The sequence below is a fragment of the Muntiacus reevesi genome, chromosome X (assembly GCF_963930625.1).
Source record: "Muntiacus reevesi chromosome X, mMunRee1.1, whole genome shotgun sequence".
Taxonomy (NCBI): Eukaryota; Metazoa; Chordata; class Mammalia; order Artiodactyla; family Cervidae; genus Muntiacus; species Muntiacus reevesi.
In genome coordinates, this window is record NC_089271.1 from 27,219,399 (window position 1) to 27,243,322 (window position 23,924).

The window sequence follows — 23,924 nt, forward strand, 5'->3', positions numbered from 1 at the left end:
GTCTGGAGCTGACCCTCAGCTACCTCTCATAGACTTAACAGCAGCCCAGATAACTTATTGATTGGTTCCTGTAGAGAGTCATATGAGTTTGTGAATCTTGTCGTAGCTTTTTGAGGAAATAGCTTTAAACTTTTCTTTGAAGGATCCCACCAACAGGCCATACCATGCTGAGTGAAGAAATAGCACAACTCAAGGAGGGAAAAAAAAAGAAAGACACTTGCTAATGTGTCTTTGGAGCTAATGGAATGGGAATGAAGTAGGAATAATGTGGATTGGCCAAAGACCAAGATGGAGAGAAGGACTACGCTAGACTATGAGGTCTGGCCTCAGTATCTTGGGAAATAGAATGTTTTGATTGCTTTTTAGAAGAATGACAGCATCAGAACCTTAATTTTCTAACAGACAGAATATAGCCTAAAATTGCTACTTACAGAGAATGCCATTTAATGGTGATTATTTAAGCTGAATGTATGTCTGAAATGCATCAAATTGCTATTTGTTGGTCAAGAGGAACAAAACATCAACAAGTGTGTGTAGTTTGACCTTAAAAGTATTCCTCATAGCACTTTACTTTAGATGATTCACTTATTTAATATATCATTTTTATTTTAAAGTTCATTTATATTTTCTGAACCAGGACAAGGAAACCAGTACAAATACATACTATAATAATTCCTCAGTTGTTTTCTTTAAGATTTATTTAAACCTTTAAAACATGTTATTTTTTGAAATGCAGATTCCCATAATACCTATTAGGATATTTATTAAATATATTGAGATGATATTTTAGTATATTAGGGTAAAACCATTTGAGTTATATAAACAAATAATACAGTTAACTAAAAATAGCATATCTTCTTTGAATTGTTGATGCTTAAAAGACAAAATTATGTGGATGAACATACGTAAGCTTCACAGAGCTTTTCTTGTACTAGGCATTTAGCTGTCTTGCAACTGTTAATCAGCACAGGCTTTAAAACAGCTGCTATCAGATTAATTAGAGGGAATCCAGGAAATAATTCAACTGAATGTAGCATTCATGTAAGTGTGTTGAAGGCAATTAAGAGTAACTATAGTCATTACTGAGACTTCCAGGAAGTATGCCAAAGGGCTCAAAAGTCATAAACTGCCTTCCCAGTTTATATATATATATATATATATATATATATATATATATATATGTATGTATGTATGTATTTGTGTGTGTGTGTATCTCACATATATAAAACCATGCTAATACAAATTAAAAATAAATAAAATTGAAATGATTTGCTTGAATTGTGAGATATTAACTTATTTCTTATTTATTAACTTATTTCTATGTGTGAAGTAGTTAAGAGGAAAATAGGCCATTGAAACTTGTTTAGAAAGAAGAGGGTTTATTTGATGATGCTGTACAGAGTATTATGATATGGTAAATAAACTATGTTTCATTTTTATATTTCTAATTTTCATAGCTGATGCAAGTCTTCAAATACAGGAAGTTGATATTTCCTCAATGGCACATATCTCTGAAAAGGAAACTCAAGATTTTCTAATGAGGAATTTTTTTTTTCATTTGTTTTTATTAGTTGGAGGCTAATTACTTTACAATATTGTAGTGGTTTTTGTCATACATTGACATGAATCAGCCATGGATTTTAATACTTAAGAAATTTTACCCTTACCTTATAGCATGCCTCTAATACTTGGTTGTTATCATCACTACCACCACCATCATATTTAGCTGTTATTGTTATCATGACCCAAAGGCTTCTTGTCTGACATCCTATCTGTTTTCACTTTGCTTATGTCTGTTGACTGATTTACTCATTGACAGTAGTTAACCTATGTATTTAGCAATGGAAAAATAAAATAGTTTTGCCTGTGGTTTTCCTTGGGGGGAAAAAAAAAAGGAGACCAAGGAATACGGAAATAGAGATGAGGGTGAGAAATGTTTTAAAGAATAGTTAATGATTCCTTCTTATTTAATAACATGGAAGGTGAACTCAGAGAGGTTAATTTATTATGAGAATAGAAAGTTGGTGTGCGATTTCATCTTACTATGTGACCCAGTGTTTTAGGCCTGCCTTCATGTCCCCTTAAGCATGAGCTAGAAGGAGAGGATAGGTGCCACTCTCCATTTTCAAAGTCCCAACCATGTTTTCTTTAAAAGTGTCATGAAGTGGAAACAAAGGCCTACTTATAATTCTGTAAATAATTTTTAAATGTTTTCTGAAACACTTGTCTCTGTGTTTTAAAGAAAGGAAATTTTACTTTGAGGACAGCTGAAATGATTGACTAGATTTCTGGGTGGGGCACAGACAGATGAGAACTATTCTTGTGTCTTTACGCCCTCCCACTCATAGGTAACAAAGATGTATGCTACTTCATTTCAGTCGTGTCCAATTCTTTTCAACCCCTTGGACTGTAGGCTGCCAGGCTCCCTTGTCCATGGGACTCTCCAGGCAAGGGTACCGGAGTGGGTTGCCATGCCCTCCTCCAGGGGATCTTTCTGATCCAGGGATCGAACTCTTGTCTCTTGCATCTCCTGAATTGGCAGGTGGGTTCTTTACCACTAGTTCCCTGGGGAGGCAGGGTGTGCCTGTTGCATCATGAGGCAGTATTCTCTCACAGAGTGCTCCTGTAGCTAAGGAATACTCACCCCACTTTTTGAGATTCATTTTGATTACTAGTCCTTTGGTTTACCAAGCATCTGTTTCACCACAGTTTGATTCTTTATTCCTATATCTCCAACATCCCTGCCTGCTACCCTTCCCTGCTCTCTGACATGCTGATAGCACACTCCACCTCCTTTTCTAAGGTTCCATCTCTTGCTGCTTGCAAACTCCACTGTGCTTTTTCATTCATTTTGAATCTTTCATTCTTTTGAATCTCCTCTCATAAGTGAAGCATCTTCTTAGGTGTTATTGTCTCCGTCAAAGCACCAACTGCAGATTATGTATCCTCAATATTCACGGATTCCTGGTATTAATTATACTTTACCACCAGAAACCCAAATTCTATGAAATTATTTATGAAGAATTAGATATTCATTTCTACACAATGCGCTGCTGTGTGGACATAGAGGAAAAAATATCTTAAGGATAGATATCGTATCATAGAACCGTAGTCTTCAAAACACTGGAAGAGGTCTTAGGATCCATCTAGTGTGAACCCTCAGTTCTAGACATTAAGGCCCAGAGAGCTGGCACATCTGGTAAGCAATGGAGTGTATTTTTTTGACCACAGGTACCAGAAATGAGGTCTTATCATTCCCTATTCAGTGTATTCTCCACAGCATTACACAGAATCTTATCCTTGGGTTATATAGTATTTGAACAACTTGAACAAAGATGAGAGATCAGATTTTGACAGCTGGAAATAATGAGAGGTGAAAGGGATGAGTATTCTCCCAAAGAAGAAACTGAAAAAGCAAAGGTGCAGAGAAGAAATATGAATGTGATCCTTTTCGGAAAGAGTATACTGTTCAGTATACAGTAGAGCTCCAATCTGGGTGAAGGACTTCAGTGAAGGAAATGAAGGGGGCCACTTTTCTGGACAACAATAGAAAACAATAATACCATGACCTGATAGTTCCAAACAATGCTAGTGATAAACTACTCCTTGAAAAATATTTTTGTTTTGAATTCTAAATAATTGCTGTATTTGTGATTGATGTTCAATAATATATATAAGCTTTGAATGAACACATATGTATTATTTATATGCTCAAATAAGCAATGAATTCTACCCAGAAGTTTATTAGGAGCACTCCCACTTAGACAGGTAGCAGATTCATCTATACCTGTTCATTTTGAGAGTCAGTTGATAGAGGTTTCAAATCATTAGCACTTGTTTCAGATGAAATGCATGCTTCCAATTCCTGTAGTACTGCACAATCCAGCATCTAAACAGTAGATTTGAAATAAACCAAATTAGCCCATTGTTGTAAAGGTTAAGAAAAATGAACCAGGGTTACTTCTTTCTTACTCTATTTTATGTGACTACTTGTAGTTTTTATATGTGCTTAAAGTTTAAAATGTCTTCCCTGTATTTCAAATGGTAAAGAATCTGCCTGCAAAGCAGGAGACCCAGGTTTGATCCCTGGGTTAGGAAGGTACTCTGGAGAAGGGAATGGCAACCCACTCCAGTATTCTTGTCTGGAGAATCCCATGGACAGAGGAGCCTGGTGGGCTACAGTCTGTGAGATCACAAAGAGTCGGACATGACTGAGCAACTAACCCTGCTACTAAAGTTTAAAACAGCAAAAGATATTACAAACTAAGTATACATTTTGGTAAATGCACATTTTAGGTCATGAATGAAATATTTTATTGAATTTTAATAGTAATTCTAAAGTTTAATCTTCTTTTATGTTAACACAAATGCTAGCACCAGGCAGAATCTCAGTGAATAATGCTTAGAAGTAAAATAAATATACCCATGTATTTTATCTTTAGAGTATTATATACTATCTTAATTATTAAAAATTAATAGCATACATTTATTTGTATTAAGATGGACTTAAAATATTACTATGAAGTGTTATCCAAGATAGTAAAGCAAATTGTAAATAATCAGGCACAATAATGAAATAATATTCTAGGACAATAGCTCTTTTAATTATAGATAATACCAAATTCTGTATAAACTTTTTTAATGAACAGCTAGTGTTTAAGATACTGAGCAGGTCCATGTTGACAATGAGAGCTCAAGCCACATATAAATGTCAAGTTGAAATGGGACTGCTATGTAATGATGATGACAAATAGCTGGCAAATATTGTGTTAGTATATATTTATTTATAATTACTCTATGGGGAATATTTTATTTTTATGTTGCATACTTCAGTGACTTGTCTACATAAGGAAATTCATGTTGAAGATGTTCCACTGGAAGACAGCTTGAAGAAATTAACTTTTTGGGAAAATATGAAGAAGAAATTATGACATCATTTACACATCCATTGAGTAAATATGTGAAAAGACCCACCAAGTAAAAGGGCATTTCAGAAAACATAGTAGAGTTTAAAACTGAAATATGTGCTCATGAAAGTTGCTTTGAGAGAAGAGAAAAAAATAACACAAATTAAAAAGTGTTACATCCTTTATACCAAAATGGTATTGGGTATTGAAACTCTGACTATGTATTACCTGAAAATGACTAATGGTTATAGAATTCTAAACTAATAGAAAATCTGAAAGCAACCTTATAGAGTAGTAAATTTCACAGAGCAAAATTTTAAACGTATTATATTGAAATAATGTTGTAACTACATGAGTTGCCAAAAATACTGTGATTTCCCCCATGCAATTTACTTACTTTCCTCTGATGATAACGTTTTACATACCCGGCATACATTATCAAACCCAGGACATTGACATTGATACAATACATTAATTTGATATAGGCTATATTCATATTTTACCAGTAAACACATTTTTTTTCAACACTAAAACTTTTAAAGGATTAAAAAAATATCCTGTTTAGAGATTTTGTTTTTATGTGTGGGGTAACACACTTACAATGAATTTAATCTGCTTTATTATAAAGAAGTGAAGTGAAGTGAAGTCGCTCAGTCGTGTTCAACTCTTTGCGAGCCCGTGGATTGTAGCCTACCAGGCTCCTCCATCCGTGGGATTCTCCAGGGAAGAATATTGGAGTGGGTTACCATTTCATAAAGAAATGCCTGTTTATTCTCTAAATATTAGATGCTGTATTATTGGACTTTATCTCTTTTTTTCATTTTGTAGCATCCAGTGATTTTAGTCCCAGTGGTGACTCCATTGGGAAGCTAGAATGAGACAGATACAGGAGTAACAGGAGCTGTTGAGAAATCTTAGGTTATGTCACCCAAATCAGCTTCTTAATGGTAATAGGCAGAGAATCAAATTTATAGTGGAGGTGTATTTTATATGTATTCTTGTGCAGTAGTTCTGTTTCTGAACAAATTTATTCCAGTATAGTATTACATATATTGAATATTAAATCTTGAATGTGAGAAGATGATTTCAGAGGAAAATAATTTTCAATATAATATGAAAAAATATTGTAAATGTTTGTCAAAATGTGATGTTTGAATATTCTAATACCTATGCTTGAAGAGAAGCTATAAATCTTTTGAAAATGTCTTTTCCAATTTTTATTGTAGCAAAGTATGCAATACTTAATATTCCAATAGTCTACCGGTAGATACATTTATACTTATTATGTTCACTACAAACTCTTTTATGAGTGGGAGATTGAGGACTTCTTATAAGTACTATACCAAAATGCATAACTTAATAGAATAGTTGACAGAAGAAAAAATCCAACTCATAGACTAAACTGATCACCAAGAATTACAGATTTAAAGTTAGGAAATACACAGAAACATTTTAGAGATAATAGCAAAAGCTTTTTAGTGTAAAAATAAAGTTAGTAGAAGAAAAACAAGGTAAAACAATAGATATTTTTATCTTTGTAGAGTATTACTAAGAATATTCTGCCTAAAATAGAGAGAAGCCTTATGCTCACAATCTTCTCTATTTATAGTGTAAATTAAAAAGGAAAAAATGGCAAATTGACAGTCATCATCTAAACCATGTTTCTCCACTTTTTGGTATACATCATATTTGCCTGGGGAATGATTTTTGGAAAATATCTAATAAAATCTGGCAAGTTTTAGTCTGAAACATATCAGATAAAGCACATTTTTTTCTAGGACAGGGAAAAGGCTAAGTGTGGTATTGGTTTCTGTGTAGTTTGCTTATAGATTAACTAAGAGTTAAAAGCATTTTTAAATAGTTGCATTTATTTGACTTTAGGCACTTAAAGATTTGACTACATATTTTAGTAGAGATGATTATAAATATGGAAATAAAATACATAGTAAGGTCAATTTTCATTCCAATCCCAAAGAAGGAAAATACCAAAGAATGTTTAAACTACTGTACAGTTGCACTCATTTCACATGCTAGCAAGGTTATGCTCAAAATCCTTTAAGCTAGATTTCAACAGTGTGTGAATTGAGAACCTAACAGATGTACAGGCTGGATTTAGGAAAGGCAGAGTAACCAAAGGTCAAATTGCCAACATCCGTTGGTTTATAGAGAAAGCAAGAGAATTCCAGAAAAACATGTACTTCTGCTTCATTGATTGCGCTAAAGCCTTTGACTGTGTGGATCACAACAGACTGTGGAAAATTCTTAAGGAGACAGGAATACCAGTCCATCTTACTCGCCTACTGAGAAACCTGTATGCAGGTGAAGAAGCAACAGTTAGAATCAGACATGGAACAACAGAATGGTTCAAAATTGGGAAAGGAGTACCTCAAGGCTGTATATTGTCACTCTGCTTATTTAACTTCTGCACAGTGTACATCATGCAAAATGCCGCACTGGATGAATCACAAGTTGGAATCAAGATTGCCTGGAGAAATATCAACAATGTCAGATATGCAGATGATACCCCTCTAATGGCAAAAAGCAAAGAGGAACTAAAGAGCCTCTTGATGAATGTGAAAGAGAAGAGTGAAAAAGTTGGCTTAAAAGTCAACATTCCCAAAAATGAAGATCATGGAATCTGGTCCCATCACTTTATGGAAAACAGATGGGGAAACAGTGGAAACAGTGACAGACTTTATTTTCTTGGAGCTCCAAAATCACTGCAGATGGTGACTGCAGCCATGAATTAAGACACTTGTTCTTTGGAAGAAAAGCTATGACAAACCTAGATAGCACATTAAAAAGCAGAGACGTCATTTTGCTGACAAACGTTCATTTAGTCAAAGGTACAGTTTTCCAGTAGTCGTGTATGGATGTGAGAGTTGGACTATAAAGAAGGCTGAGTGCTTTTGAACTGTGGGGCTGGAGAAGACTCTTGGAAGTCCCTTGGAAGGCAAAGGCAGACCAGTCCATCCTAAAGGAAATCAACCCTGAATATTCGTTGGAAGGATTGATAATGAAGCTGAAGCTCCAATACTTTGGCCATCTGATATGAAGAACCAACTCACTGGAAAAGACCCTGATGCTGGGAAAGATTGAGGGCAGGAGGAGAAGGGGGTGATAGAGGTTGAGATGGTTGGATGGCATCACTGACTTGGTGGACATGAGTTTGATCACACTCTGGAAGATGGTGAAGGACAGGGAAGCCTGGTGTGCTGCAGTCCATGGAGTTGCAAAGAGTCGAACACAACTTAGTGAATGAACAACAACAGCAATGGTATAGTAATCAGATTAACTAAATTTTAAGTTCTAGATGTACCAATGATCTGCAGTGGCTGTAGGAGTCAAAAGTGGATACTCTGGGGAGAAATATAATGATCTCATTTCTCAAACGCTTCTCACCTGATGGTATAGCCTTAATGGCTTACTTCGTTTCACCACTGCTCCCATGATACTTATCAATAACTAGAAAGATTTTAAAGCTTTTTAAGCCATAATTTGGATAAATTGAAATTTTGTATACTTTACTATTTTTGCACTTCAAGGATAAATATGTTACATTTTTGAGGGGCCTGGCAAATGTGGAGCCTAGAACTGAAGTAATCAGAGCTGTTGGATATGTTATGGTGTGAATGTGAAAAATAGTTTTAAGGGTTCTGTAAAAATTCTTTTTATTACCTTTTTTAATGAGCTGTCTGACATGCTTTAAAAAATGTGGTACAGTGGAAAAATTATAGTCATTAACATTGGAGAGTTGTGTGCTGTAGTCTAGTCTCTGCTACATATTAACGATGACCTTGGGCAAATTACTGAACTGTTGAACTTCCTGTGGTTTCTATGAGAAAAGAAAATGCACCCCCAAACAGTCTAATGCATGGCAGATAATCAGGTAATATTCCATTCTCCTGTCTCATAATTATCACATTTCTTTTAATCCATACATATTGAACTTCTCTTGTTGTGAACACATGCGATGTTTTTTGAGAGAATGAAATCATGGATTAAATTTGGTGCATTATAAAGTTTATGTCTTTCACTCATGTAGTAAAACCTTAGAAGTATGAAATGATAGAAAATGCGTAAGTCCAACCACTTGGTGATAACGAGAATTAATGGGATGAAGTTCAAGGCAAATTAGAGAATTTTGTTCTACTGAACTTTTAAAATAGGGCTCTTTTTCTTTTTGCTTCATATAGTATAAGTGTGATTCTGTAAAGATTCTGTTGTGATCTTGATGACCTCTCAAGGCTGGTTCTGAATCACAGGCAGGAAAGGTTGAAATGATAAAGATGTGGGTTACAAAAAGGGTAAATGGTAACCCACTCCACTATTTCTGCCTGGGAAATCCCATGGCAGAAAAGCATGGTGGGTATACTCCATGGGGTCACAAAGATTGAGACACAATTTAGCGCCTAAACAACAACAAGAAGAAAGGTAAGTAAGTTTATAGCTTTTTTAATTTACCATTTTTTTTCCAGCTTGAATAATTCTAAGGCGTATGTTTATGGATAAAATTGAAATTTCCACGTTTTCCTGCCAGACTTCAAGGGTCTGGGTCTGGAGATCATTTTCTTATATAATTAGTGAACTGAAAGTAAAAGATAGGTGAATCTATAAAAAAAAAATTGTTGTAAATGATTCAAGTACCATCCATTAAAGCATGTGGCTGCTCTGTGTGTTAGCTGTCAAGCTTGCATAAGTATGAACAATTTGTTATGTTTCTATTGTTATTTCTATTGGGAAATTGTTATTTCCCAATTTCCTTGTCACTGGTTTCATTGTTTAGTGAATCATTTGTTGTGGATATTTTTATAACTTGAATCTTTGGATTTTCTAAAAAACCATGACAGTACCTCAAATTTGTGTGTAATTTTGGAATTTAAAAAGCATGTTACATAAATTGAGTATTACTTGTGAGAATTGCTACAGATTCAAATTTTACTTAGTTAATTTTTTTGTTCCATTCCTTTGCCTTGTGAAAAATACTAAACTTTGATTGTTGGGAAGAACAAGGGGATTAGAACATGAAACCAAAGGGCATTCAGAGGATGAGTTGGTAAGGCATACCTTCTTTGAGTTTCAGATGCTTGCTCATGAGGATAAAATTTTCATAAGGCAGTATGTGCTGGATGAGTGCCACTTGAAAATCAGTGGTTTGATTTCTCTGCTGGATTGTTGCAGTAGCCTCTTAGCTGGTCTCCAGGCTCCACCGTTAATCTCCTGCCTACCCCCGTGACCTTGTCTTTTAACAGGCCCCTTCTTAGTCCAACCTTAGTAAGACCCCTCCCCATCATCTGCACCCATTTGTGATGTCTTTGTGTTTTCTCAGTTCAAGAGGTAAATTTTACTTTCCTACCTTTTAAGTTGAGGCCTGGTTTGTGATTTGCTTGGAGGAGTAGACTGGTAAATTTGACAGTGCCTCTTCTAAACTTAGGCCTCAAGAGACTTGGTTGTTTCAGTTGTTCTCTTAGAACCCTGCCATTACCAGATGAAGAGAGGCCCAACTCAGCCAATAGCTCACCAGCTGACAGGCTTTCTAGACCAATAAACCAACCAGGCTTTGCTAGGCTCACTTGGGGTCTGGGTTGGCTGTTGTGGGTATTCACATCTCAGTTTAAGATGTGGTCACTTACTTAACTTTGTTTTGTTCAAATTCCTCCAAGAAGATAGGGGGTTAATGGGCTTTGATAAACTTGAGTCTTTAATTCTCATGAGAAAGAATCTTTAATTAAAAAAGTATTTTCTCTGTAAGTAATTTACTTCTCATAGACTACTTAAACTTTTAGGATTAAATGTTTTTACGTTTGAAATTGTGGCTTAAGTGGGCTATAGTGAGGAAATAACATGTTGCTTGACTGAGAAACAGTATTTCCTTGGGAAAAGAGAGGTGTAGTTCTTAATGAAATTGTCTTATAGCATCATGTACAGTTTAGTAGCATTCGAGTATTAACTCTTAATAACACAGTTTTTGAGAAAAAGGTTTGATTCTCATTTTAAGTTATATAAATTGAGTAATTTTGAAAGTGAGTGTTAAGAAAGGATAGAAAAGATGTTCTGTTGATGTGTATATGACAGTGGAAATATTTCAGCCTTACAGAAGTCATGCTTGGTGAATTTAATTCTGAAGATGTACAAGGTGAAAATAGCAGTAAAAAGTATTATATTTAATGTTATAAGCTCATTCCAAAGATAAAGAACCAGAGTCCATGAAGGAAGAATAATATGGGATCTTGTGTATTAAACATCTTCCTCCAGGGTTTATAGAGGTTAGGGGATGTTCACACAGAAGATATGTGTAGTCTAAACTGAAGGTGTCATATTGAAATTGATATGTGTAGCATGAAATACTGTTAGATTTTCTGATATTCTCGATTTTTAAATATTTTCCACACAAGTGACTTTAATTTTAATTTTACTAAACAAGTAAACATTTATCAAAATTGTCAGTCTTATAAAATTTCTTCTCACATTACTTAATCTAGCTGTATCAGATTAAAGAAAGACTATTCAGTATATCTCTATGTATTTTGGAAAAATCAACTCAGGATTTTAACAAGAAAACATGGGGTACTCTTAGTCTAATTAATATTCTTAAAACATTTTTTAAGAGCAATTTTAGGTTTACAACAAAATTAAGACAATGGTACATAGAGTTCCCATATATTTTCTGCCCTCTCCCCCATGCATTGCCACCTCCATTATCAGCATCATTCACCAGAATGGTTAATTTTTTTTTTTATAATTGATGAACCTACATTGATACAGCATAATCACCCATTACTATTTATATTATGATTCACTCTTGGTGTACATTGTTTGGGTGTGGACAAATGTATAATGACATATGTAGATTGGTTACTTTCACTTGGTAATAACCATTTAAATTTTCTCCTTGTCCCTTTTCATGACTTGATAAGTCATTTCTTTTAAGTGATTAATAATATTCTGTTGCTTAGATATACCAGTTTATTAATGCATTAACTTACTGAAGTATATCTTTGTCGCTTCCACATTTTGGCAATTACGAATAAGGCTGCTATAAACATCTGTGTGTAGGGTTTTGTGTGATCATAAGTTTACAGTTGCTTTGGGTAAGTGCCAAGAAGTATAATTGCTGGATTGATTGGTGAGAATATAGTTCTGTAAGAAGCTACCAAACTGTCTTCCAAATTAGTTATACCATTTTGCATTCCTACCAGCAGTGAATGAGAGTTCTCGTTGCTCCACATTCTCTCCAGAATTTGATGTTGTCAGCGTTCCTGATTTAGGCCATTCTAATAGGTATATGGCACCCCACTCCAGTACTCTTGCCTGGAAAATCCCATGGACAGAGAAGCCTGGTAGGCTACAGTCCATGGGGTCACAAAGAGTTGGATACGACTGAGTGACTTCACTCACTAATAGGTGTATACTTGTGTCTCTTTGTTTTAATTTGCATTACCACATAACAGACAATGTGAAGCAAGCTTTCCTGTGCTTATTTTCCTTCTGTATATCTTCTTTAGTGTGGTGTTTATATATTCTGTTTATATTGAAATCACTGATCCTTATGAATCTAATGGCAACTCTTTGAAACATCTACCAGATGCTTAAATTTCAAATCCAAGCAGTATTTTTTTTAACTATAGGATATTATCTGAATCATAAATGACTGATCCTCATATGTGAGGTATAAATAAATCATACTTACACATACTGATATCAAATATTTATATATTAGAATTTTACTAGGATAAAGGAAGATTTCATTTCAACTCACAAAAAACAAACAGTGTTTGGAAAATTTTAGAAAGCATCTAGTTAAAATCACCACTCATTTTATGGTCTTATCTTGCAATATTTTACAGGATCATTTCATTCAGAATCCCTTTGTGATTATCTGGAATGCTTCTTGTTTTGAGTTCCAGATAAGGTCCATGCTCTTAATCCCCGGAGAACCCCAGAACTGAGGCCTTGGACATCTTGTCTGTGTATACTCAATCATGGAGATCTCTTCTAATATCATAGCTTTAAACTGATAAGAACAGATACTACACTTGATCTTAGCCAAAAGCCTGAGAAGCGAGAGAATAACATTGAAACAAGTATACTATCAAGGGTGAAACAGATCACCAGCCCAGGTTGGATGCATGAGACGGGTGCTCAGGGCTGGTGCATTGGGAAGACCCAGAGGGTTGGAATGGAGAGGGAGGCGGGAGGGGGGATCAGGATGGGGAACACATGTAAATCCATGGCTGATTCATGTCAATGTATGGCAAAAACTACTACAATATTGTAAAGTAATTAGCCTCCAATGAATAAAAATAAATGGAAAAAAAAAATCATAGCTTTAAATACCATCTTCATGCTGATAATTCATAAATTTTCATCATGACCCTGGAACTCTCCCCTAAACTCCAGACTCACATACCCATCTTTATAGTCCACATTTTTACCTTTGTTCTATATAACCATATCACACTTGGCCAACCCCATACAAATTCCTTTCCTTCCCTCCCACATTTGACCCTCCCCAAACTTCCTTCCCAGTACCTCAGTCTTTCTAGGTGCTCAAACCAAAACTGAATTCCTTTGAACTCCTGTATATTGTATGCTCCAGCCCGTCAACAAATCGTATCACTTCTGCCTTGAAAATGCATCCAGAATTTGACCTCTTCTCAGCACATTTACATTTTGACCCAAGCCCCCTCCTTTCTCACCTGTTTTATCTTATTTTAATAGTTGGCTATTCTCTCTGCTTTCACTGTTGTTCACTTTCAGTTTTTTCTCAACAGAGCAACCAGTGTGATATCTTGAGACACAAATTGTGCTGTATCTTCTGAGGTTCAGCATCCATATATAATGACCTCTCATCTCTCTAAGAATAAAATCCTAAGTTCCCACAGTTGCTCGCAAGGTTCTTTGTAGTCATCTGACTCTTCATCGTTGCTGTTTGTCTCTTAGTGCTTCCCTCGTTCTTGCTCCACAATAGGCACAATGCGCCTCTGTTATAACAGTAACAGGAGATACTTTTCCTCCCAAAAAGTGCTAGATTGCCTTTTCTCTTGGCCCTGGATACTTTTCCCCTGGCTAGCTTCCTGGCTCACCCTCTTCCTCCAACTCCCCTGACTCTGTCACCTCCTTCAGATCTTTGTTCATATATCACGGCGTAGTGAGGCCTTCTCATGCAACCTGTTTAAGATTTCAGACTACCTCCCCACACTGGTTATACAATACCTAATTTATTTATTTTCTTTTTCCCTTCACTTAAAATGTCAGCTGCATGGGGAAGGTTATTGTTTGTTTTATTCACTATCCCTAGTGCCTCGAAGAGTCATCCTTACTAAATGTTGGTTGATGGAGTGAATTGTTTCTCATAGACTTTAAACACTAGGGAAGGAGTTATAATCCTTTCTCAACTGTGTACTTTTATAGTGGAGAAAGCAATCAATAGGTTCTCTTTTTACTTGGATTTTCTTACTGAATAGATGCATCTATTTTATTTTTTCTTCACTGAATCTGTTATTAAAAGGAATCCAGTGTGCTTAACCAGAAGCTGTGTAGCCTTTGAACTCTTCATGGGTTCTTAGGATGCTTCCAGATTTTAGTTTGACCTTTAAAAATTAGTTTTGAGTTAGGGATTACTGCTGGATGAGAAGTAAGGTGTAGGATGAAGACCGAAATTCCAACTCAATCTAAACTATTTACGAGGACAAAGATAACAAGGAAAGGAAACTATTTTCAGGGCATCAGGCCTTGTTTCTGTAACTGCTGACACAGGTTTGCCATTAAAATAGTCATATTTCCTCAAGTATTGCACTTTCAGATGCAAAGTGAGCAATCAAATGGTTCTGTGAACATGACCTAATTTTCACAACTAGATGTTATATCCGTGCTTTCATTTTGAGTCTGTAAACCTTAAGACCTCAGTTTCTTTCAGTCCCAAGCTGATAGTATTTTCGTCTAACACCTAGCTCTTTTAACTGTAATTTTAACATTTTGTGTTTTGTAAAATCTTTTATGCATGCCTATATAGAGCTCCGAGCATTACTATCCTAGGGAGGAGGAGAAAAAGGCAATTCAGAAAAAAAACCCAAAATATATTCAAAGTAGAATGGTTGAAAAGAATCTATTTCTGCTGCAAAGGAAAAAAAATCATCATTGTTCTGCTGGCTGGAAATGTTGGAAATGTCTCAAAGAAACACAATTGGATTAATTATATTTTCATCTTTTACTTCCATTCAAGTCTGAGAACATGCACTTCATTGTAGTTTTACATCCTTCTGGATTATATGAGAAGTTGCAAGATTATCAAGATGTATTCCATGCTCCTCTAGGGTAACATATCAACTTTACTAAGGATTCTATAAGTCTAATGTTCTTCCTCCTATCAAATTATATGAAAGTAAATTTCTAAAGTGCCAAGTACCAAATTTGAGCTTTTAAAATTAATTCTAATTTTTAAAGATGTTTTACTACATTAAGGTGACCTTGAAAAATATCAATTAAACATAAGCCTCTTACTTCAGAGTTTATCCAGTTTTTCTAAGTGCATCTAATCAGAAGACAGGTGGCTCACAATTCACCTACTATTTTAAGGTCAAAAAATAGAAATGTATTTGAGTAATGTCTGCATAATGAAATGAGAGTGACTTTGAAATTATACTTTTATTCTTATAAAATCCTTTGTTCTAAATATAGATACCCCATGGTCCAGCAGTTTCAACCCAGGCACTCACTGCCCCCAAATATTCATAGCTATGCTTTTTATAATAGATTAAAACTAGAAATAATGCGATGTCCAAAAATAGATAAATACTCTGTGAAATACTTTTGTGGAGCACAAATTTAAAACAGCGAACAGCACTGCCCCACAGTCTCAGTTTTCCTCCTTTCTAGAGTGGTCTCATGACTAAATAGTCTACTACTATGTGCAGCGGTATAGGAGAATGCCAGGAACAAAATGTTAAGCAAACATAGACAGATCTAAAAGAGTATATATTATATGATTCCATTTAGGTAAAGTACAGAAAAAGGGACTATGAATCTCTTCGGTGTTAGAAGTCAAGGTAGTGATTACTATTGGGGGAGTTAGTGACTAGAACAGGGGTAATTGGTGTTGCTTATTTAATTTACTATGAAAATTCATTGAGTGCTCTACTCATGATTTCTTTATTTGTCAGTATATTTGATTTACTTCAATAAAAAGTTTATTTTATTGTAAAGTAATTAGGCTCCAACTAATAAAAATAAATGGAAAAAAAGAAGATATGGACCAAGTAAAAAAAAAAGTTTATTTTGGTGAGGGCGGGATGTTTCGAGAGAACTACATGTATATTATCTATGGTGAAACAGATCACCAGCCCAGGTGGGATGCATGAGACAAGTGCTCGGGCCTGGTGGGCTGGGAGGACCCAGAGGGATCGGGTGGAGAGGGAGGTGGGAGGGGGGATCGGGATGGGGAATACATGTAAATCCATGGCTGATTCATGTCAATGTATGACAAAACTCACTGAAATGTTGTGAAGTAATTAGCCTCCAACTAATAAAAATAAAATAAAATAAAATAAAATCCAGAACAAAAAACCCCCCCCAAAAAATAAAAAAGTCCTTTCTTTTATGTTACTAGAGATTACAGCAAATGAGCAGTCAGAGGTCTTTCCATAACTCTGCCATCTTTGTGTATGACCAGCCTGTGCTGTTTTCAGAAGATGAAAAATAAGGCATCAGAAAAAAACAAACAAACAAGTCTTATTCCTGTGTATGAGGTTCCTTTGGCTGCTCTAACAAATTACCACAAACTTGGTGGCTTAAAATGACAGAAATACATTGTCTCACAGTTTTTGAGGTCAGAAGATTGAAATCAGAATCACTGGGATGAAATCAAGGTGTCAGCAGTGTCATGCTCTCTCCAAAGGCTCCAAGGGGGTTATCCCTTACCTCTTCCAGCTTCTGGTGACTGTTGGCATTCTTTGACTTGTGGCCACATCATTTTAATTTCAACGCCAGCATCTTCAAATCTCTTTCTGTTCTACCTTCTCCTCTCTGTGTCAGATCTCCCAGTGCCTCCCTCTTACATGTATACACGTCATTGCCTTTTGGGCCTACCTTAATAATCTAGGATCATTTCCCTATCTCAAGTTCATTAACTTTATTACATATGCAAAGATTCTTTTATTCCACATAAGATAAAATTCACCAGTTTCAAGGATTAGAATGGAGATATCTTTTGAGGGGCCTTTTGTGTTTTTTTTGGCTTTCATATTATGTAATGATAGACAAGATGTAAATTAGATAATATTGTTAATCAAAAGCTGCTTTTTGAGCACACTTAACAACTTACAGGTGTAGAAAAATTATTTTTTAGGGTAACCTTACCCCACTCTGTGTCAAATATCCCACTAAAATTTTTAATCAAAAGATTGCAGTTGTATTTCTGCAAAGACTTTAGAAATCACATAATGTGGATATATTCAGTCTTCACAATTTTTCTTTAGATGAGATCTTTTATGAAACACAAATATAAAGCAGCAAATGGCACTGCCCCACAATCTCAGTTTTTCTTTCTTTCCAGAATGGTCCCGTGAGATATACTAGGAAATTTCTAGGGCTCTGTGGAGCTGTTTGAAAATGTACTTAATGTAATCTCTTCCTTTTATTTGGGACAGGCATCTTTTCCAAAGATGATTCAGAAAGATTGGGACTAAGTCTTCTATTTCCACTATTTTTTGTACTGAATTACCTTCACATGGTCATTCATGGAAGACAGTGCTTCCACACAGCATATGTTTGCCACTATGACATCAGAGAGGCCCCTTAAAAATCAGTTGGCCCACTGGATTTGGGTTCCCTGTTTCATACATTAAACTTCCACTGGCTATCTGCTTTACACATGGTGATGTATATGTTTCAATGCTATTCGCTCATATTGATGTATGGCAAAAACCATCACAATATATTGTAATTATCCTCTAATTAAAAAACATAAAATATTAAAACAGTCATTGGCCCAGATTTCTGGATTTCATATAAAACATACAGAATTTCAGAAGGAAGAAAAACATGTGAGCAGGTTTATTGGGAAGCCCTAAACTCTCAATATCAACAGTAGAGCTTGTCACTCAACTTCCTTTAGGATTGTGGAAGCTACTTTCTATGCACTCAGGAAAAAGAATGTCCCAGATAAGCAGTTTTTCATGCAAGCAGCCCATCTATTCAGGTTTCTACTAGAATCCACAGATGCCATCAATTCTAGCCAGCCCCTTGACAGCTTGTAATATCACAGCAAAATGGGCAGCTCCCCTGTTACACTTAGGTTAGTGTGGAGGTGTCTTTCTTGCTTACCTTTGTCCCTTGTTGTAAAACTCAGAGCGTACTGACATGCATATTTTAAATCCCACAGGTTAATTCTGTACATTTCTGTTAACCTTTGTCCCCTGTCCTTTGAAACTTTGTTTTGATTATCTGAGCAGTGTCACTGATGTGCTCTACTGGCTTTATTCAATTGATACCATTGCTTTTTTGTCAGACAAAGATCTCAGAAGTATTGTGTGCTTACATGTTAATGTAAGCAAAGAAGGAATACATTTGAAAGGACTGATTAATGAGAATGATTTTTTATGGTCATTTGAAATCTTTTGTTTATCCTAGTTGAGCTGTCTACAGTAATTTTCATTTATCAGTAAAAGTATTTGATTTTTGTAAGTGTGAAATAAAATCACTCATGTTGGTTTACCCAGTCGAAGCTCAAATTTTTATTAAAATGGTTAGCCTCATGAAGGCATAGTAACTGAAGGTGATGGTCACGAAAATGCTCTCTCACATTTTCCGCTTTGGACGGTGTAATTGAATGCTGGCTCCAGACACTGCATTCTGTCCATCATGGCTTTGGTCCTGAGGCCACCATTCCCAGGAGCACATCCCACCCAATGACTGAATACAGCCTGGATACTAAGGCAGATCCATTCCTGCAAGATGTGCATTTCCTCTGATGGTGACTTTGGCTCAAAGACTCCCAAGTCAGCTTGACCAAAAGTTTCTTAGATTGTATGGCAGTACAAAGTTGCCTTCCTTTCTGCCCCCTCGTCCTATCTCCTTCTAAGAGGTCAGTTCAGTTCAGTTCAGTCACTCAGTCCTGTCCGACTCTTTGTGACCCCATGGACTGTAGCACGCTAGGCCTCCCTGTCCATCACCAAATTCCAGAGCTTACTCAACTCATGTACATTGAGTTGCTGATGCCATCCAACCACCTCATCCTCTGTCGTCCCCTTCTCCTCACACCTTCAATCTTTCCCAGCATCAGGGTCTTTCCCAATGAGTCAATTCTTCACATCAAGTGGCCAAAGAATTGGAGTTTCAGCTGCAGCATTAGTCCGTCCAGTGAATATTCAGGACTAATTTCCTGTAAGATGGACTGGTTGGATCTCCTTGCAGTCAAAGGGACTCTCAAGAATCTTCTCAACGCCATTCAAAAGCATCAATTCTTCAACGTTCAGCTTCCTTTATAGTCCAACTCTCACATCCATACATGACTACTGGAAAAAGTATAGCCTTGGCTAGACAGACCTTTGTTGGTAAAGTAACACCTCTGCTTTTTATTATGTTGTCTAGGTTGGTCATCATAACTTTTCCTCCAAGGAGCAAGCATCTTTTAATTTCATAGCTGCAGTCACCATCTGCAGTGATTTTGGATCCCAAATATAAAGACTGACACTATTTCCACTGTTTACCCATCTGTTTGCGATGAAGTGATGGGACCAGATGCCATGATATTCGTTTTCTGAATGTTGAGCTTTAAGTCAACTTTTTCACTCTCCTCTTTCACTTTCATCACAAGGCTCTTTAGTTCTTCTTCACTTTCTGCCATAAGGGTGGTGTCATCTGCATATCTGAGGTTATCGATTTTTCTCCTGGAAATCTTGATTCCAGCTTGTGCTTCCTCCAGCCCAGCATTTCTCATGATGTACTCTGCATATAAGTTAAATAAGCAGGGTGACAATATACAGCCTTGATGTATTCCTTTTCCTATTTGGAACCAGTCTGTTGTTCCATGTCCAGTTTTAACTATTGCTTCCTGACCTGCATACAGATTTCTCAAGAGGCTGGTCAGGGTTGTCTGGTATTCTCATCTCTCTCAGAATTTTCCACAATTTATTGTGATCCACACAGTCAAAGGCTTTGGCATAGTCAATAAAGCAGTAATAGATATTTTTCTGGAACTCTCTTGCTTTTTTGATGATCCAGTGTATGTTGGCAATTTGATCTCTGCTTCCTCTCCCTTTTCTAAAACCAGCTTGAACATCTGGAAGTTCATGGTTCACGTATTGTTGAAGCCTGGCTTGAAGTATTTTGAGCATTACTTTACTAGCGTGTGAGATGACTGCAATTGTGTGGTAGTTTGAGTGTTCTTTGGGATTGCCTTTCTTAGGGATTGGAATGAAAACTGACTTTTTCCAGTCCTGTGGCCACTGTTGACTTTTCCAGATTTGCTGGCATATTGAGTGCAGCACTTTCACAGCATCATCTTTTAGGATTTGAAATAGCTTAACTGGAATTCCATCACCTAAGAGGTCACACAGTTGTAATCATGGGATAGCTCTTGCAGCCTCCCCCTAGCCTCATTCCGTTTTCTTTCACAGGCAGTCAGTCATCCACTATACCCCAATAATTCTTGTGCTTGTTAAATCTCATTTTTGTGTCTGCTTCTCCAGAAGGATGACGTGAATTACCACATTAAAAACAACAAAAAAAAAACTTCTTTCAAATAATGACATATTTAGGCCCTTTTATACATATTGGTATACATATTGGTATTCAATCATAGACTTATATACCTCTATAGTTTTTCAGGAAGCTCTTAAATAAACTTGAATATTCTCTTAATTTATTGTGTTGAACCCTTCCATTTAAACTCAGCCAGCTAGTATAGGAAAGTATAGTTTCTCCTGCATCTGCCAGTCAAAGGAGATTTGTTTACCCTACTGGCAAATCAAGACGACAGAGTGACCCTTTGCCAGGTCTCCTGTGATGCTGAGATGTCGGAAAACACTTTCACAGGCTACTAGACCCTATTATGCAATTGGGTAACGCAGGCTTGAGTTAACATCTCACACTTGCCTAGGAAGAGTCTTGACACCCTGCTATTTAGGATGAACATGTTGGTGCTTTGTTTTATTGAGTCTGTACCACTGAATCTCATTTTGTCATGTGTCATCGTGAGGGGGCTGAGGGAAATGGTACTTATTAACTCCTCCACTGCGTATACTTACTTTGCAAAAAAAGAAGGTTACAAGTGGATAGCCTCCCTATATCCGTTATGGTCATGTGTTAACCATCATTTTCAGCATCTGAATGTCAACACAAGTTATTGAAGTGCTTTAGAAGTTGACCAGTATCTAAATCTTGATACAGATTCCTCCCTTATGAAAGTGTCATATGCATACTAAACAGTCTGTTCCATCCATTTCCAATTAATACCCCAATTTTACTGAAAACTCCTGAGAATGCTGAGTTTATCATGTCAATTTCAAATCTGGAGAATCCCTGAGAATAAACCAGTACAGTAGTTGCCATCAAAGGAGCAGCTGAAGGTCAGACTATGAGGTGCATTAATTCTTCCAGCATTAAATCTTGTAAAAATGGTACTTTATTGTTATTAAGTAGATGTTCTTAAAAAGCCCATTAACTCTGGTGACCACGTCAGTTATAAATTTATGTTATGTAAATGGGACTCCCAAATGACACTGTCATCCTATTGCTTTGTACCTAGGATCACAGTAGGCAAAGCCACTGTTTGACAGTATCTTTGTTTGATTTTCAGACAAAATCTGGAGATAGCTGAACAGTTCACATCTTATGTCCTGAAGACAAATTGCCTCAGTTTAAATTCTATTACCAGTTAAGAAAACTATCTCCCTGGATCTGACACACTAGGGTGGCTTAGAGTATGGTTAGCTAGCAACGCCTACTTAAAATGGCAGTGGGAGGTACTTGGGAACTTTTGTTCCCTTCAGTTGCTATATTTGACCTTTGGAATGGAATTCCACCTGAGCTATTTCAAATCCTAAAATATGATGCTATAAAAGAGCTGCACTCAATATGCCAGCAAACTTGGAAAACTCAGCAGTAACCACAGGACTGAAAAGGGTCAGTTTTGATTCCAGTCCCAAAGAAGGGCAATGTCAAAGAATGTTCAGACTACTACACAATAGCACTCCTTTCACATGCTAGTAAGGCAATGCTCAAAATCCTTCAATCTAGGCTTCAACACTACGTGAACCGAGAACTTCCATATGTTCAAGCTTGATATAGAAAAGGCAGAGGAACCAAAGATCCAATTGCCAACATCCGTTGGATCATAGAAAAAGCAAGAGAATTCCAGAAAAACATCTACTTCTGTTTCATTGACTATGCTAAAGCCTTTGACTGTGAGGATCACAACAAACTGTGGAAATTTCTTAAAGAGTTGGGAATAACAGACCACCTTACCTGCCTCCTGGGGAACCTGTATGCAGGTCAAGAAGCAACAGTTAGAACTGGACATGGAACAACAGACTGGTTCCAAATTAGGAAAGGAGTATGTAAAGTCTGTATATTGTCATGCTGCTTATTTAACTTATATGCAGAGTTGTGATTGTTTAGTCACTCAGTCGTGTCTGACTTTTTGTGACCCCATGGACTGCAGCACGCCAGCTTCCCTGTCCTTCACCATCTCCCAGAGTGTGATCGAGTTCATGTCCATTGAGTCAGTGATGCCATCCAATGATTTCGTCCTCTGTATACCCCTTCTCCTCCTGCCTTCAATCTTTCCCAGCATCAGGGTATTTTCTAATGTATTGACTCTTCACATCAGGTGCAGAGTGTTGGAACTTAAGCCTCAGCATTAGTCCTTTCAATGAATATTCAGGATTGATTTCCTTTAGGATTGACTGGTTTTATCTCCTTGGAGTCCAACGGACTCTTGAGAGTCTTTTCCAGTACCATAGTTTGAAAGCATCAATTCTTCGGCACTCAGCCTTCTTTATGATCCAACTCTCACATCCATACATGACTACTGGAAAAACCAGAGCTTTGACTATATGGACCTTTGTTGGCAAAGTAATATCTCTGCTTTTTAATGTGCTATCTAGGTTTGTCATAGCTTTTAGGAAGCCTCTTTTAATTTTGTGGCTTCATTTATCTCAAACACTGATTTTGGAGCCCAAGTAAATAAAATCTGTCACTGTTTCTACTTTTCCCCCATTTATTTGCCATGAAGTGATGGGACCATATGCCATAATCTTCATTTTTTGGAATGCTGAGTTTTAAGCCAGATTTTTCAATCTCCTCTTTCACCTTTATTAAGAGGCTTTTCAGTTCCTCTTCACTATCTGCCATTAGTGTGGTATCATTCGCATATCTGAAGTTGTTGATATTTCTTCTAGCAATCTTGATTCCAGTTTGTGAGTCATCCAGCCAGGCATTTTCTTTGATGTACCCTTCATATGTTAAATAAGCAAGGTGCCAATGTATAGCTTTGATGTACTCTTCTTCCAATTTTGAACCAGTCTGTTGTTCCATGTCAATAAGTTATAGCTGCTGCTAAAAATAGAGGTAAGGGATGGATCTAGGTTTTCTAAGTCTCTAAAGCTTTTACATTCGGCAGGGGAGATGATTTATAAAAAAGAAAATGAAATCATGATGCCAAGTGCCTGCAGCAGTTTCAGTGCTATTGCATGAAATAAATTATGAATATAAATGCCTGTGGTTTCCATGGGAAGGGCCCATGCTCATGAAAGGGTCCTGAAATGTGTCATTGGCATCTTAAAATTTTATCTTTGAAAAGGGACTTTGTTAACTCCGCTGAAATATTCACCTTGTCTATGAAATAAATATATAGAGACCACAAGGAGCAGGGCCAAGATTAAGAAAGAAATGGGACCATATTTTTTATACTTTAGTGTCCAGCTGCCCCCAACACACACCCACATGTGCCCCTAACAAAAGTATGTTGTTATAATACAGATTCGCAGTCAATGCTTGTTAAGTAAAGCCAGCTAT

General features: G+C 36.5%; 1 pseudogene; it reads right to left on the reverse strand.

Moving 5' to 3' along the window:
- Positions 1-12,866: 12,866 nt before the first annotated feature.
- LOC136154995 (U2 spliceosomal RNA) lies at positions 12,867-12,973 on the reverse strand (annotated as a pseudogene).
- Positions 12,974-23,924: the final 10,951 nt, after the last annotated feature.